The sequence below is a fragment of the Scylla paramamosain genome, chromosome 10, assembly GCF_035594125.1.
Source record: "Scylla paramamosain isolate STU-SP2022 chromosome 10, ASM3559412v1, whole genome shotgun sequence".
In the NCBI taxonomy this organism is placed as follows: domain Eukaryota; kingdom Metazoa; phylum Arthropoda; class Malacostraca; order Decapoda; family Portunidae; genus Scylla; species Scylla paramamosain.
In genome coordinates, this window is record NC_087160.1 from 3,763,223 (window position 1) to 3,780,000 (window position 16,778).

The 16,778-nt window shown below is 45.4% G+C and overlaps 1 protein-coding gene across 1 annotated transcript in view; it reads right to left on the reverse strand.

Moving 5' to 3' along the window:
* Positions 1–16,778, reverse strand: part of LOC135104120 (lachesin-like) — a 342,384-nt gene that overhangs the window by 289,015 nt on the left and 36,591 nt on the right. The window lies entirely within an intron of this gene.

A 16,778-nucleotide genomic window follows, 5' to 3' on the forward strand; every position in this document is an offset into this window, starting at 1 on the left:
AACAAACACACGGATAACTCTCTCCCTCAACGCCTCCCTCCCTCCCTCCCTCCCGCCCTCTCTCTCTCCCTCCCTCCCTCCCTCGCTCCGTCAGTAGAGTGCATTAGTTCAAACATGAAAACTGCCCACGCTGACACGGCAGGCTGGGCAAAAATTGGTGCATAAATACTAGAAAATAACAGAAAGACAGCAATAATAATAGCAGAGAGAGAGAGAGAGAGAGAGAGAGAGAGAGAGAGAGAGAGAGAGAGAGAAAGAGAAGGGGGGAGAAGGGAGAGGCAGGCAGACAAATATTAGTGACAGATAAACAGACAGAAGAGTAGCGGCAGAAAGGGAGAGAAAGAAATGGAAAGGGAGGGAGAGAGAAAAAGAAAGGTAGATAGACATAATTAGGAAGAAGAATTAGAGGGAGGAGGCGAGAGAAAGAAATGGGGAAAGAGAAAGGTAGAGATGGTAAAGATGGGTAGAGAGAGAGAAAGGGAGGAGTAGAGAGAAAGGGATGGAAGAGAAAAAGGAAGAAAGAAAAAGAAAGAAAGGAAAAAAACGAGATAGACAGACAAATAGCAGTAACATTACAGTAGCGGAAAAAAAGGGAGAGGAAAAAGAGAGGGAGAGATAAACAAACAGTAAAGCAGATACGAGAGAGAGAAAGGGAGAGCGAGGGAGAGGGATAAGTAGGAAGCCAGCAGTGAAGGGAGAAGCAGAATATGGTAAAAAAAATGAGATGAGGGAAAGGGAGAAAGATAAAAGGGAGACATACGGAGAAATGGAGAGAGAGAGAGAGAGAGAGAGAGAGAGAGAGAGAGAGAGAGAGAGAGAGAGAGAGAGAGAGAGAGAGAGAGAGAGAGAGAGAGAGAGAATAGACAAAGTCACGAAACAGTAGAATAATGATCACAAGGAAGAGAGAAAAAACTAGGAAAAGAGAGAGAAAGAAAGGAATAGTGAAGAGGGGCAGGTGAGGTGAGGTGAGGTGAGCAGCAGCAGACACAGGTGAGCGTCGCGTTAATGAGGGCGCGTCTTACCTTGGTCAGGTGTAGCAAGCTGCCGCTCCGCCCTGACAGCCACCCCGCACCACCAGCACGGCCGCCGCCACCACCACCACCCTCTTCACTAGCGTCATCATCTTGCCTCGCCACAGCCAAGCGTGCCCTCTTACTCTTCTTCCTCCCTTTCCTCCGGTCTTCCTTCTTCTTCTTCTTCCTTGGTGCTGAAGGTGATGCTCCCTCTCTTCTCCCTTCTCCTCCTCCTGGCGCTCCCTCGCTGGTTCCTCCTCCTCCAGCGCCTAGTCTTCCGCCGCCAGTGTCTTAATTTCGTCCAGCGCCTCTTCTAATGGCCGGATTCCCGCCTCTGACCTTTCTTCCTCTTCCCTCTCCACTTACTTCACACACTCTTTAGCCTTTCTCAGTTCCCCTCAGTCTCTCTCACACTCTCTCTCTCTCTGTCTCTCTTAGTCTCTCTCTCTCTGCGTTCGTCCTCCCCTGCCCTGCCCCTCAAACACACGTACACACAGGGACACGCACACACGCACACAAATAGAGTTTTACTTGTGACAGGGATGCAAAGCGTGAGAGAGAAAACGCAGCGCTGTTGACACTACTGAATGCCTCCTACCGCTGCTGCTGCTGCCGCCTCTAAAATAAATGAGAATTGTGGCGCGCGACAGAAGCAGGAAAAAAAATATAGAGTAAGAGGTGAAATAAATACCTGAATAGGGACGTTAGTGAGCAAAGCGGATGTCAAAGGTGACGCTGACGGACAGGTGGAGAGGGGGCAGCTGTAATTTGTGTGGGTGTACGTGTGGGTGAATGTGCGAGAGTACGTAAATATGTTTGTGAGTCTTTGGGTGTGTTATGGAGTAGCTATATTGATGTGGGTGTACGTGTGTGTGTGTATACAAGGAAGGTAAGTGTGTTTGGGTGTGTTACAGAGTGGCTATATTTGCAGCGCGACTTGTGGCAGGTCTAGGTATGAAAATTCCCGCCTTATGAAAGTTGCATGATTTCTGAAGCAGTGAGCGATTTTACGAGTGAATGCAGCAGTGGCGATGTTGAGGAGCGAGCAAGTGAGAAGGACGAGGGCGAGGAGGAGGACGAGGGCGAGGAGGAGGACGAGGTGGTGATGATACAAGACGAGGAGACGAGGAAGAAAAAGATGAAGAGAAGTAACGTATGTATGAGATAGGTGATAATGTGTGTGTGTGTGTGTGTGTGTGTGTGTGTGTGTGTGTGTGTGTGTGTATGTGTGTGTGACTATTACAAACGTATTACTAGTGTCGTTACTCCCACCTACTTTCTTTTCCCTGAAGTGTCAAGTGCGTTCGATGTATACGTTCACTACAACAGCAACTTTACAACTACTTAATAAAACTGTAAAGTAAATTTTGATTAGGGCTCCGTTGCACGATAAGAAAAAGTAACCGCCGGCCGACTGACTTTTTTTCCTTCTAACTTACAACATTTACTTAACAGAATTTCCTTACGTACTTTTGTTAATCTTACAAACTACTGGATACAATATACTTTTGGTTAAATGCTGCTGTGAGTGTTCGAAGGTAAGTGAATGAAAGAGTGAGTGAGTGGGTAATGAGATGCACACCTAGGCAGCCTCACACCTGTACAGCACCGCGCCTCACACACCTCAATCACGCGCCTCACTATCTGCGGCGTGCTGTATAGTGAAGAGTGGCGGTGACTGCAGTGTACTTGTGTAGGTTTATGTGTAGCGAGAGTGACACGATTCTAGCGGTAATCTTCCCCCGCGCTATAATTATTACTTCCTTATCAACTTAATCTCACTAGTGGATATATTTACGTAAAGGTTAAGAGATTACGAGAAAAGATGAGTCTAGCGATGCGAGAGCGGCGGCGATGCACGCATATGCACCCATGCACACACGTACACACACGCACACATACACGTGGTTACCGGCAAACATGCACGCGTCACCGTGTTTGTAAGAACGTCACCACAACTTTTTAATCATTTACGTTGAAAGTCGGCGTTCAGTGACTCGCGCCGCTGGTAAACGAAGACTAAAATGACGATGCTGCTATTTCTCCTACTTCTGCGAAGCTTCACGGAGACGACGATGCGAGAACCCAACTTACGGTCTCTCCTTCACTCTTACCCCGCCGATGGCCAGCCGCCTTCGGGACCTGGCCTCGTCGGGAATCGTCTCTCGTACACCCCGAGAGATTGCGAGCAAGTGACGGAGTGAAAGATACGAGGAAAAGTCAGTGTGATGCAACGCCCAGGGATGCTTTAACTTTCGCAGCGAGTAAAGAAAGATAGCTCAGATGCCTCGTGTGTGTCTGTCAGAGTGTGTTTGTGCGGATGAGACCAGGAAGTCTGTCTCTCTCTCTCTCTCTCTCTCTCTCTCTCTCTCTCTCTCTCTCTCTCTCTCTCTCTCTCTCTCTCTCTCTCTCTCTCTCTCTCTCTCTCTCTCTCTCTCTCTCTCTCTTTTATATCTTTTGCAAGAGTAAAGCTGTAAAGTTACGCACTCAATAAAATGAGATTCAGAGGGAATTTAGGAGACTACAAAAATGGATGCAGAGAGACCGAGGGAGTGGCGGTGCTCGTGGTAGTGGTGGTGGTGGTGAAATATTCTTAGACGACGCGAGAAAGTGTTGAGTGTCCGTGTGTGTGTGTGTGTGTGTGTGTGTGTGTGTGTGTGTGTGTAACAGGCAGAAGGAAGGAAAGTGAAGAGCTGGTCGGAAACAAGACTCACAGACACTCTCACAAACACACCGACAGACAGACAGACCAACACACAGATAGACAGGCAGCCAGACGCGCACACTCGCCCAGATGGACCCTCGTGGCAGCGGAGCACCACTGGGGGAGGAGACCACGACGAGCAGAGAGAGAAGAGGAGGGAGGAACAAGAGGAAGAGGAGGAGGAAGAGGATAGGCTCACCACTTACACTTGGCGATGCGACAACTGACGAAGTAACAAAACTTTTCGGAGCATTCCACGGCTTGGGTTTATCAGCCGAAGGGAGGAAGGGAGGGAAGGGAGAGGAGATACTAGTAGTAGTGGTAGTGGTGGTGGTGGTGCTGCAAGTCCACGCAACTTTGAGCAATGCAAAAGTTCACGGCACGCTAAGAAATGTCAGCGTGCTTAACTTTGTGCCCGTGAAAGATCTGAACAGGGATCAGCTGTCTCCATGTGTCGTGCGGCTGTTGCCTCAAGTTGGGAGCGTTTGGAGTGTCACAGGAGGCAGGCGGGGATGCAGGAGGGCAGCGAGGGAGGCGGGGAGGCGGGGAATTGAGGGTGGAGGAGGAAAGGGCACGTCCTCGCCACACCTATAATTAGGGCGAGTCGTCCAGTCGGTCAATTCCAGGTAAACTTAACGGGATTTTCTCTCGCGTTAACTCCTTTCATGGCTTTAACTTTGCAGCAGTTTTCTGAGGAGGCCTGCGAGCCACGCAACGGGGCGCGAGGAACACAGCGCCAGGCGAGGCGGCACGCGGCGGCACTCAACAACGCTTACGCTTACAACATCTACATATCTTATTGTGGAGGAAACTCGAAGTCCAGGCGGCGCGACACACGGCGGCTCGGTACCACGGGGTGACGGTTACGGTGTTCCTGGCGAGCGTGTGTTGCCGCCGCCACACGCGGGGCCGCGACACACCTGGGGCCGGTGCGTGGCCGGCGAGGAGCAGCAGTGCAAGCGACAGCCAGACAGTGTTGGCCGGGGCAGGAGCGAGGCAGGGCCCGTCCGCTCTTGGTTCTGGCCTCCGAGCCAGTGGGATGCTGCAGCCACACTCACACCCGCACTCCCTCTCATCTCCCGCCACCACCTCGCCCTCTCCCCGCCACCCCTGCCCCACCTGCTCTCCCCTCGGCGCGTCGTTCTCAATTCGTTCTCTTTGAATATCACACCACCTTTTCCTCATTACCCACTCGCCTCCCAATCCCTTCTCGCCGCGCTCCACAAACTCGCTCCCAAAAACCGCGTCATTATCCATCTCCAGGCTAATAAAGGCATCTCCCCTCCCTGCTCCCTCCCCTTCCCACATTCTCTTCCTTCCCTCCCCCCCCTCCCTTCTTCCCCTCCCCTCCCCGCGTGGTCGCCGTCGTGGTCGGAGTGCAGGTCGCAGTCCCGCCTTTCCCCGCCCCTACAGGCCGCCCCGCTCCGCCTCAAGCCATCTCGCTATATATCAATATTTCTGTGCCCGCCCTCGGCTGCTCGTCCAAGTTTAATTGTGACCAGTGTGCGGCCCGCCTGAAAGAGCCGCGCCTCAATGGTGTGGTGGTGGTGGTGGTGGTGGTGAGAGGCCCAACCAGCCCTGACGGAGGACACCCACACTCTCACCCACACCACTTGGGAGAGAAGAGAGAGAGAGAGGGAGAGTGGCAGGCAATGGAGAGCAAAAGGAAGGGAGAAGGAGAGAATAAGAAACTGAGAACAGGATGAAAGAATCAGAGGATAGGAAAGCCATAGAGGGGGTAAGAGAAACACGAAGAGGAAAGGAGATGGAGAGACTAAAGGGAAGAATAGGGAAAGAGAAAGGAAGGGAAAGACAAGGAAGGAATAAGAAAAGAATAGAAGAGGAAAGAATGGAGGAAGGAGAATAGGAGAGGAAGGAGAATAGGAGAGAAAGGATAAGAGAAGGGAGAATAAAAGAGGTAATAAAAAAATGAGAAGAGAATGAAATAATGAAGGAAAAAAAAAACTGAGAGAGAGAGAGAGAGAGAGAGAGAGAGAGAGAGAGAGAGAGAGAGAGAGAGAGAGAGAGAGAGAGAGAGAGAGAGAGAGAGAGAGAGAGAGAGAGAGAGAGAGACGGATGTATGGAAAGAAAATAAGAACAGAAAATAATGAAGAGAAGAGAAGAGAGAGAGAAGGAAAAGAACGAATAAAGGAAAAGGAACTAGAAAGGAGAAAAACCCATAGGAAAGACCAAGATAAATAAGAAGGGGAAGAAGAGTAGAAAGAGGAAGAGAGGGAGAGAAAGAAGAAAAAGAGAGAAAAGTTTGGGGGAAGAAGAGAACTAAACAGCAAAAGGAAAGAGTACAAGAAAGAAAATTTGAGGGAGAAAGGAGGAGGAGGAGGAGGAGGAGGAGGAGGAGGAGGAGGAGGAGGAAGAGGAGGAGGAGGAGGAGGAGGAGGAGGAGGAGGAAAAGGAGGAGGAGGAGGAAAAGGAGGAGGAGGAGGAGGTGATCTGACCACGAGGAGCAAATTATTTCAGGCGGATTGAGAGGAGAATTCGAAGGGAGGAGGAGGAGGAGGAGGAGGAGGAGGAGGAGGAGGAGGAGGAGGAGGAGGAGGAGGAGGAGGAGGAGGAGGAGGAGGAGGAGGAGGAGGAGAAGGAGAAGAAGGAGAAGAAGGAGGAGAAAGAGAAGGAGAAGGAGAAGGAGAAGAAGGAGAAGGAGAAGGAGCAGAAGGAAAAAGGAGGAGAAGGAAAAAGAGAAGGGGAGAAATAAAGAGATGAAAATACTGCGTAATGACAGTAGTAGTAGTAGTAGTAGTAGTAGTAGTAGTAGTAGTAGTAGTAGTAGTAGTAGTAGTAGTAGTAGTAGTAGTAGTAGTAGTACGGGTCAGAGAGGAGGAAGAAGAAGAGGAGGAAGAAGAGGAAGGAAAAGAGGAAGAAAGACCAGTGTGGAATAAAGGGAGAAAGGCGGCAGTGAGTGACTAGTCCCTGGACGAGGCGGAGGCGGAGGCGGAGGAGGAGGAGGAGGAGGAGGAGGAGGAGGAGGAGGAGGAGGCAAGGTAAGGAGTGAAAGGCTGGTCAACACGATGAGTTAATTAGTGTGACCCTCTTCCCCTCCTCTACACCCCTCCTCCTCCTCCTCCTCCTCCTCCTCCTCCTCCTCCTCCTCCTCCTCCTCCTCCTCCTCCTCCTCCTCTTCCTCCTCCTTCTCCTCCTCTTCCCCAGCCCCACAACCTGCTGCCCCCCTGCACTGCGGCTGGCCATTGTTACTCCCCTCTCCCCCACCCTCAGTGTGTGTGTGTGTGTGTGTGTGTGTGTGTGTGTGTGTGTGTGTGTGTGTGTGTGTGTGTGTGTGTGTGTGTGTGTGTGTGTGTGTGTGTGTGTGTGTGTGTGTGTGTGTGTGTGTGTGTGTGTGTGATCAAGGAGCTGCGGCCTTTACCTGTATTCCTGTACAGGTAAACACTGGCCGCGCTTACCTAGGTGATGGAGAGAGAGAGAGAGAGAGAGAGAGAGAGAGAGAGAGAGAGAGAGAGAGAGAGAGAGAGAGAGAGAGAGAGAGAGAGAGACCTAACAACATCCTGCCAGTTATAATGCTTGAAGGAATAGAAGATAAGAAGATAGACAAATTTATGGATGAGTAATATAGATGAAAGTAGGCAGGTATGTTTTATAGAGAGACTGCCACGTGTATACCTGATGGCTTCCTGCAGCTGCCCTTGTGTTAGGTTCTTGTGTTCTTGTGTCATGGGGCTGGCAGACTCACACGATCATGGCCCAATTCCTGTCTTTCTCACCTCTTTTAGTGATCAATTTCAACTGTTTCATCTTAATTCTTTTGTTTACATACAATGTCTTTCATTTTACCATCTTCACTTCTCTCTCGTCTTGCTTTTCTTCCTCACAACGTCTTTCAGTTTTCTATGTTCACTTCCCTTTCATCTTTCTTTCTATTTTTTTCCCTCACAACGACTTTCATTTATCATCTTCACTTCCCTCGCTCTTCAACTGTAACCATCACACATCCACCACCACAACTCTCATCAGGTAACCTTAAACTGGCAGGGAACGTGAGAAAACGATGAATATTTGAGACAGCTGCGTGTATACCTGATGACTTGCAGCTTTCCATTTGTCATGTTACTGTGCTCTTACTCTTGGCAGTCACACACACACGCACCGCAATAACTGTCATCGTGAACTGGTAAACTTATCCTGGGAGGGGACATCAGAAAACAATGAATTTTTTGAGACATTAAGCACTGTTACGCCCCCAGCAGGGAAATTATCATGCTGCAACGGATGGACAGCGAGGGACTGCGAGAAAACTAAGGGTATTTGAGTGACGGGTCTTGTGACGTGCCTGTGTTGTAACCAATAAGGCAACACTCATTTATAATCCGTGTCGCAATGTACGTAAAAAATCACTCGTGCATTCAGTATGGCTTCACTGGAGTTCAAATGTGCAAACGGTGCATCTCCGTTTCTCGTTTTTGCTTTATACAAGTTCAATGTTTAAAGTAAATTGTGGTGTTACATGCATGACAGCCTCAAGGATTTGCGCCATTTCCTTACACTCCTCTTCATATGGCTTCCCTTGCGTTGCAAAATTAACACTGCGTATTTTTGTCTCCTTGCGTTATACAAGTTCAGTGTTTACAGTGACTGGTGCTGTTAAGTGTATTACAACCAGAGGAATTGCGTCACGTCTCTGCGTTCTCTTCTTCGTACCAGAGAGCGTCAGGAATTAGATCAGCAGTACCAGGCTGAAGCACCAAGCCAAGAATGGACTGCGGCACATTAATAGAGTTGTATCCTTGTGTTCTTAAAGGTTCTGAATTTGAACTCACAGCTGAGTATTTTCGAGGGCTATGAGATGATTGGTCTGGTTTTCATATTTTTCTCATGATGATGCAGAATCTTTGTTACGCTATCAACAGGATAACAAAAACACTTGAAGATCAACATGCGTAATGAAAATAAGACGCCAAACGTTTGAGAACAGGAATCTTAGTCTTTCTTCACCAGGTGTAACCCCTTTCTGAGGGATGGGCGTTGCGATTACGTACTGAGTTTTATCCTCCAATTCTTAAATGTTTTGGAATATCACAAGAATTTTCAAAGACCACAGAGAGGATTAGTTTGGTTTTCATAGTTTTCTTCTTGATGGTGCAGGAACCTTATTAAACGATCACTACAATCACGAAAATACTCATGAAAACTCCAATAATTAGTAGAGATAAGACGCCAAAACGTTTGAGGAGACGAGACTTTCTTCATCAGATTTGTGTCTTTGAGGGATGGACACACACCAAGTATTAACAACAGCACATGAATACATAAGAGTGTTATCATCGCATTCGTAAACGCTATGGACTCTCACCATGACTGTTTTCAAAGTCTTTCATATTTTCCTCACGATGAAACAGAATCCTTGTTGGGTGATCACTAGAATCATGAAAACACTTTTTTTGAAATCCCTAATAACTGGTCGAGATGGCCAAGCACTGAGTGGCCACATTAATCAATTTTCACCTTCAAAATATTAAACGCCTTGGACTTTAAAGACCACGAAGTCAGCTTTTTCACATTTTTCCTCATGGTGGTGCAGAATCCTCGTTAAACAATCAGAATCACGAAAACGCTCTTGAGTAGCTTCCATTAAGTTTACAAGCCTCTACCCTACCCTACCCTAATCTATTACTTTTACGTCTGTTTATGACTGCTGCTCACTCCTGCACCGCTTGATTCACGTCCGTCCACTGCATGCTGGCTGTGAGTGCACGATACATCTCAACCTAGCCACGTGTTGGATTACGCTGTGAGAGGACGGCTTGGATTATGACAGGACACTGCACTGCCTCGTCATAATCTCGAGCAAGGTATCACAAAACGAAGAGAGATAAGGTACATGACAAAGATTTTCAGGTCAATTATGAATAACGAGCTTCTTAGTTTGACATATAACTTGCAACACGGACGCTGCAAATACTAACAGATGTAGAAACAAACTAAGGTGCTGCATTCGCTCACTCACTGTCGTTGTGTTTAGCGTCCTCCCTTAGGCGATGCCATCACCTTGCAGGCAGATTTGGATAGGATGAACAAATGGACAGACAGATGGCAAATGTAGTTTAATATCAACAAATACAAAGTACTAAGCGTAGATAGAGGAAACCCACATAGTAGGTACACAATGAACAACGAAGCTCTGGTAGGTTCAAGGTACGAAAAAGATTTAGGAGTTATAGTTAGCTCTGAACTCCGTCTTAGAAAGCAATGCATAGAGGCCAGAAACAGGGCAAATAGGGTATTAGGATTTAATTTTAGGAGAGTTAAAAGCAGAAGGCCAGAAGTGATATTAAAATTATATTTGGCGCTGGTCAGACCTCATCTAGACTACACTGTGCAGTTCTGGTCCCCACATTGCAGGAAGGATATAGGTCTATTAGAATCAGTACAAAGGAGAATGACTAAAAGGATACAGGGGATGAGTATTCCTTACGAAGCGAGACTGAAGCTGTTAAATTTATATTCTTTAGAGAGACGTAGGTTAAGAGGGGACCAGATAGGAGTCTTTAAGTGGTATAAGGGTTACAACAAGGGGGATGTAAGCAAAATTCTTAGGTTCAGTAACCAGGACAGAACAAGAAATAACGGGTTCAAGCTTGAAAAATTTAGGTTTAAAAAAGAGACAGGAAAGAACTGGTTCTCAAATAGAGTGGTGGATGAATGGAACGGACTCAGTAATTAAGTTGTTAGTGCAGAGTCATTAGGGAGCTTTAAGAGAAGATTAGACAGATTTATGGATGGGGATGATAGATGGAAATAGGTAGGTATATTTCTTACAGGAACTACCAAGTGTAGGCCTGATGGCTTCTTGCAGCTTCCCTTATTTCTTATGTTCCTATGTCCTCATGCTCTAGTCTTAACCTCGGTGACCTGCAAACAATCTTCTCACAGCGCTTGACAAAATGACAAGCTGTAGTAGTAGTAGTAGTAGTAGTAGTAGTAGTAGTAGTAGTAGTAGTAGTAGTAGTAGTAGTAGTAGTAGTAGTAACAGCAGCAGCAGGTTATCGAGGAGTAGGCGTGATAGGGGGAAGAGAGGCGAAGAGGGACGAAGCGGGGCTGGGCTGGGCGAGGCGGGGCTGGTCCAGTAAGGGAGCAACACATCCCCTGAGACACATGAGCTAAGTGTCTGCACTGCACCAGCCCCGCCACACCTGACTCTAATTAGTACACACACACACATACACACACACACACACACACACACACACACACACACACACACACACACACACACACACACACACACACTTCAGGAGGAACGAGGGAGAGAAGGTATGAAGGAGAAAAAAGATATAGGAAGGGAAGGGATGAGAGAGAGAGAGAGAGAGAGAGAGAGAGAGAGAGAGAGAGAGAGAGAGAGAGAGAGAGAGAGAGAGAGAGAGAGAGAGAGAGAGAGAGAGAGAGATGGATGGACGGAGAAAGGAAGAGTGGAGAGGAAGGAAGAGGAGGAGGAAGAGGAAGGAATGGCCACTGACCAGAAGGAGGGGAGAGAGAGAGAGAGAGAGAGAGAGAGAGAGAGAGAGAGAGAGAGAGAGAGAGAGAGAGAGAGAGAGAGAGAGAGAGAGAGAGAGAGAGAGAGAGAGAGAGAGAGAGAGAGAGAGAGAGAGAGAGAGAGAGAAGAAAGGAAAGGACAATTGAACTATGGAAAAAAAAATTTGAAAAGAACATAATAGAAAAATGAAAGAATAAGAAGAGGAAGAGAAGGAGAAAGAAGAGGAAGTACCAAAATAGGACAGAATGGAGAAATAGAAAGGGGAAACGTGAAGAAAGTAGAAGGAAAACAAATAAATACACCTGTGAAAAGACGATAGATGGACTGAAGAAAGAGAAGGGAGAGAAGGAAAGATGGAGAGAAGGATGAATTTAGAAAGAATAGAAATGAAAAAAGGAATAAATGCATAGAAGAAACAGGAAGAAAGAGATGGAACAAAAGTAAGGATGGAGGAGGAAGTATGGATGAAAGAATGTTTAAAGGAAGGCAGGAGAGAGAAAGAAATGGTCAGAAGAAAAGATTAAAGAGAGAAGAGAAGATAGAATAGAGGGAAAATGATGGAAGAATTTAAGAAACGAAAGAAGAAAGAAAGAAGGGAAGGAGGAAGAGATGAGAGAAGGAAGAATATAGAGAGGGAAGAGAAAGGAAGGAAGGAGAGAAGAAGAGATGAACTGAGAGAAAAGAGAAGAAAGAGAAGGAAGAATAAAGAAAGGAAGGGATTTATGTAGGAAGGAAGGAGAGATGAAAGAAGAAAGAGATGAAGACTGAATATGCATAAAAAAGAATATAACAAAGAAAATAACCTGCATATTATTTTCATGTCCTGTGTGTGTGTGTGTGTGTGTGTGTGTGTGTGTGTGTGTGTGTGTGTTGCTGCACGAATTATTTTACTGTGTTATCATCGCACAAAATCTCGTAATATTTCCGGCGATAATATTTTCTTGTCATTTGAAAGTTTTATCATTTCGTCTATTTATTACAAGCTGCGGTCATTAAAATGTGTGTGTGTGTGTGTGTGTGTGTGTGTGTGTGTGTGTGTGTGTGTGTGTGTGTGTGTGTGTGTGTGTGTGTGTGTGTGTGTGTGTGTGTGTGTGCTGAAAGAGAGTGTGATTATGTGATTTACACACACACACACACACACACACACACACACACACACACACACACACAGACTACTGCCCCCTCCCACCCCCCAACACACACTACAACCCCATCCCTCCCACCACCATCACCACTACTACCCTCGCCCTACACACACACACACACACACACACACACACACACACACACACACACACACACACACACACACACACACACACACATTCCCACCCTCACATCTCACAATCATCACCACACGTCCATACAGGAACCAAACCTCCCATATCTCCCATAGTGTTCCTGTCCCTTGAAATGCCCTCGCGTCCTGGCCCGGGAGAGAGAGGGAGAGGGAGAGGGAGAGGGAGAAGACGGGAGGTGAGGCAGAAGAAAGGGGACGACTAATGTTATGGGGAGGAGGAAGGGGAAACGATGAGGGAAATGGAGGGAAAGAGAGGGGAATGAGGGGGAGGTTAAGGAGAGAGAGGATGGCAAAGAACAGGGAAATATGAAAAGAGGAATGAAAGAGAGGAAAGGATAGAAGAGAAGGGGAGGGAAGGGAAGAGAAGAAAAGGAGGAGTGAGGGAATGTGGAGGAAATAGGTGGTGGTGGTGGTGGTGGTGATGGTAGTGGTGGTGGTGGTGGTGGTGGTAGTGAAAGAGGGCAGTACCAGGAGGAGGATAAAGGTTGTTGTAAATAACCCTACGTACATGCAGCAGTATATCACATAATGAAGAAAGAAATAAACAAGAAATGAAGAAACAAGAAACACAGACAAAAAAAAAGAAAGAAAAAAAGAAAGAAGAAAGAAAAAAAGAGAAAAAAGATGAAAAAAAAAACTAAATAAATGAGAGAAGCAGAGAAATGAACCACAAAACACAGCCGATCACCTCCAGAAAGGTAACTCACCTCACGCCAGATGACCAGGACTCGGGGGGCGGAGGGCACAAACAAGACCACAACAACAAGAAGGGAATTAGCACAAGATACCGTACCCAAAAACAACAACTATGAAGCTGGTCACTAATACAGGAAAAGAGGATTAACACAGAGTACCCTATCAAGAACGAGACGGAGGGCAGAGAAAGTAAATTAATAGGGGAAAATACGTCAAAAATTAAAACATAAACGCATACATACACACCGCCTTGAACCTTGTCTCCTTTTCTGTCTCAAAGGTAGTCTGTGATTGGTCAAGTGTATTTTCTGAAGGGTCATATCTAGTGTCGGATTGGTCAAAAGGTCAAAGGTGTTTCATTGCTCAGAGGTGCATGTATTACCACGCCTAAGAAGCGGGTCATTTCGTAGGGTCGTTAAGGTATATGTTGTAATAGTAGAATAATTCAGTAGGAGATAGAGAAGTAGAGGTTCCAGAGGGCCTGATCAGAGAGGGCTCGAGATGAAAGTGTAATGCAGTCTAGAAATCAAGTATTTTATTAAAGGGCGAGTAGGATTTTACATGTTGTTTAATGCTTGGTATGACGGGTTTGTATGGTGTACGAAAATTTACTCAGTTACGAAATATTTATGGTAATTGATGTGATGCTGATATCATGTGTTTTTTTTTTTTCTAATTGAACGTTAATTGTACTGATTGAATATTAACGGTGTATATGGATGTGATACTGACTGTGTTCCTGCACGATGACTGCGTTAAGTACCCGAATACGTTGTACAGACATAAAGTGACACCAAACAACTTTGAAAGAACTGAAGATGAATGCGAGTGAGAAATTCTGATTTGCATGTAGCGTAAGTAATTAGTAGTAATTAATTCAAATTTGAAGATATTTACGCGTTTCAAATAGCCTTTAAATACCAAATTCATGCAACATCTCAGCCTACAAGAAGAAGAAGAAGAAGAAGAAGAAGAAGAAGAAGAAGAAGAAGAAGAAGAAGAAGAAGAAGAAGAAGAAAAGGAAACAGCTTGACGAGGACGAAGGTTGAATAAAAACAACAAAAAATAAATAAAAATAAAGAAACGTAACAGTAACAGTAGTAACAGTAGCATCAGTGGCAGCAATAGTAGTAATAGAAGTAGTAGTAGTAGTAGTAGTAGTAGTAGTAGTAGTAGTAGTGTGAGCAGTAGCAGCAACAGTAGTAATAATAGTAACACCAACAGCAGTAGTAGCAGGAGGAAGGGAGGGAGGGAGGGAGGGAGTGAGGGAGGGAAGGAGGGAAGGAAGGAAGGAAGGAAGAAGTCGAGTTAATCAAGGGGGAGCACACACACTGTTCCTTTGTTTTGGGCCGCGGTAATTGGTTTCACTTATTTAAGGTAGCCATTCTTGAGTTCCCCAACCTCTCTCTCTCTCTCTCTCTCTCTCTCTCTCTCTCTCTCTCTCTCTCTCTCTCTCTCTCTCTCTCTCTGTTTACATGACCCGTCAATTTCGCTCCCTACTACTTACACCTGGAAATCTTGTAAAGGTGATAGTGCAAGTAATAGCAATTGTAGAAACAGTAGTAGTAGTAGTGGTGTCGTCGTTGTCGCCGTCGTCATAGTAGTAGTAGTAGTAGTAGTAGTAGTAGTAGTTAGTAGTAGTAGTAGTAGAAACGCGGTAAGCTCACCCCGTAGACTTATCACGCAGGGGAAACTTAACATTACTAAAAAAAAAATAAACAAAGCTCTACATCCACAAACATCTAGATTGTCTTTAAAGTCAAGGTCACTTCTTCTTTATTTACATTCCTTCGTTCCCGCAAAACAAATAAAAAAAAAAAAAGTATCCAGTGAAATCCTTGAAAAACGTTTGAGATATTTAAAGGAGACAGAAAGACAGACAGACAGGAGAGATGAGGCACTAAAATTAGGTATTACAGACACAACCATTGCATTTCAGTACAGATATTTATATAGAAGTGTATAGTGATGTATAGAGATGTACAGGTGATGTCTAGAGATGTATAGGAAGTATATAAGGATGTTAACGATGTGAACTGGGGATTCCATCGCTCGTCAGTTTGGTATTGCAAGTAAATATGAATAACGCACGTACACACGCACACATGCTCTCACACACACACACACACACACACACACACACACACACACACACACACACACACACACACACCTGCAGGAAACCATACAAAAAAACAGCATACGCTCACTCACAAGGTTGCTACTGAAAGAGAAGTACGAATAATGATGATGATGATGATGATGATAATAATAATAATAATAATAATAATAATAATAATAATAATAATAATAAACAATAATAATAATAACAATAATAATAATAATAATAATAGAAGTTACTAAAAAATTGTAATGCTATAACTATTTCTATTTACTTTTCACTACGGTGTTTCTTTTTCCAACCATTTCACACATGCACAGGAATCTCTCCCCCCCTCATCATCATCACTACTACACAACACCACTTAGCCATGCACAGACGTAAGACCACCACCACCATCACCACCACCACCACCATACACACACCTATCACAACGACGACTTAAACACACTGATTTAATCCTTCGTTCCTCATCTCAATAATAAATACTACCTGTTAATTAATATATACACAGGTGAGAGACGCGACCCATCCAGCCACCCGCCCACTCATACAGCCAGTCAACCAGTCAGCCACCCAGTCATGCAGCCAACCAGTCAGCCACCCAACCAACACTTCCCGTCCCATCTGATAAGAATGATGCATTTCTTCATAATATTCCTACACTTACACTGCAACATTATAATTACCTTGCTTTACTGTGTGTGTGTGTGTGTGTGTGTGTGTGTGTGTGTGTGTGTGTGTGTGTGTGTGTGTGTGTGTGTGTGTGTGTGTGTGTGTGTGTGTGTGTGTGTGTGTATGCGCGCAAGTGAATGTATATACTGAGCGAGAACCACAAAAATGAATGCACGCTCGATTAAGTGTTGGTTGCATCGACGCGGAGGAAAGACAGGTTCAAGTTGATGGAGTAGCAAGGTCTGGTGCTGTGTGTGTGTGTGTGTGTGTGTGTGTGTGTGTGTGTGTGTGTGTGTGTGTGTGTGTGTGTGTGTGTGTGTGTGTGTGTGTGTGTGCTGCTAGTGCTGCTGGATGGCTGGCTGTCTAATCTTATATTCATCTAATCCTTCGTCTTACTCCGTACAATTAAGGCAGAAGTTACAAGAGAACAGAAAATATCCTTAATTTTTCGATTGTTATGTCCCGTCAAGCTTAATAAAATTGTGTGATGAAAGTTTACAACATAATCTCAAAACAAAACACGAGAAATGTGATCAAGAATTTCAAATCTTTTAGTATCTATCAATTTTTTTTTTTTTTTCATTTTGTCTAGGGTCACTCCAGCAAAGCAACAAGTGTCTTCCCTGCACATTACAAGTACATTACAATGAATAAAGTACATTCCAATGAATATATTATATACCGTAAGTCCCATAACACGCATTACGCATCGTGGCCTGAGTTTCTGCAGCCTTCTACCGTTTAAAACTGCCGAAACAACAAGATCT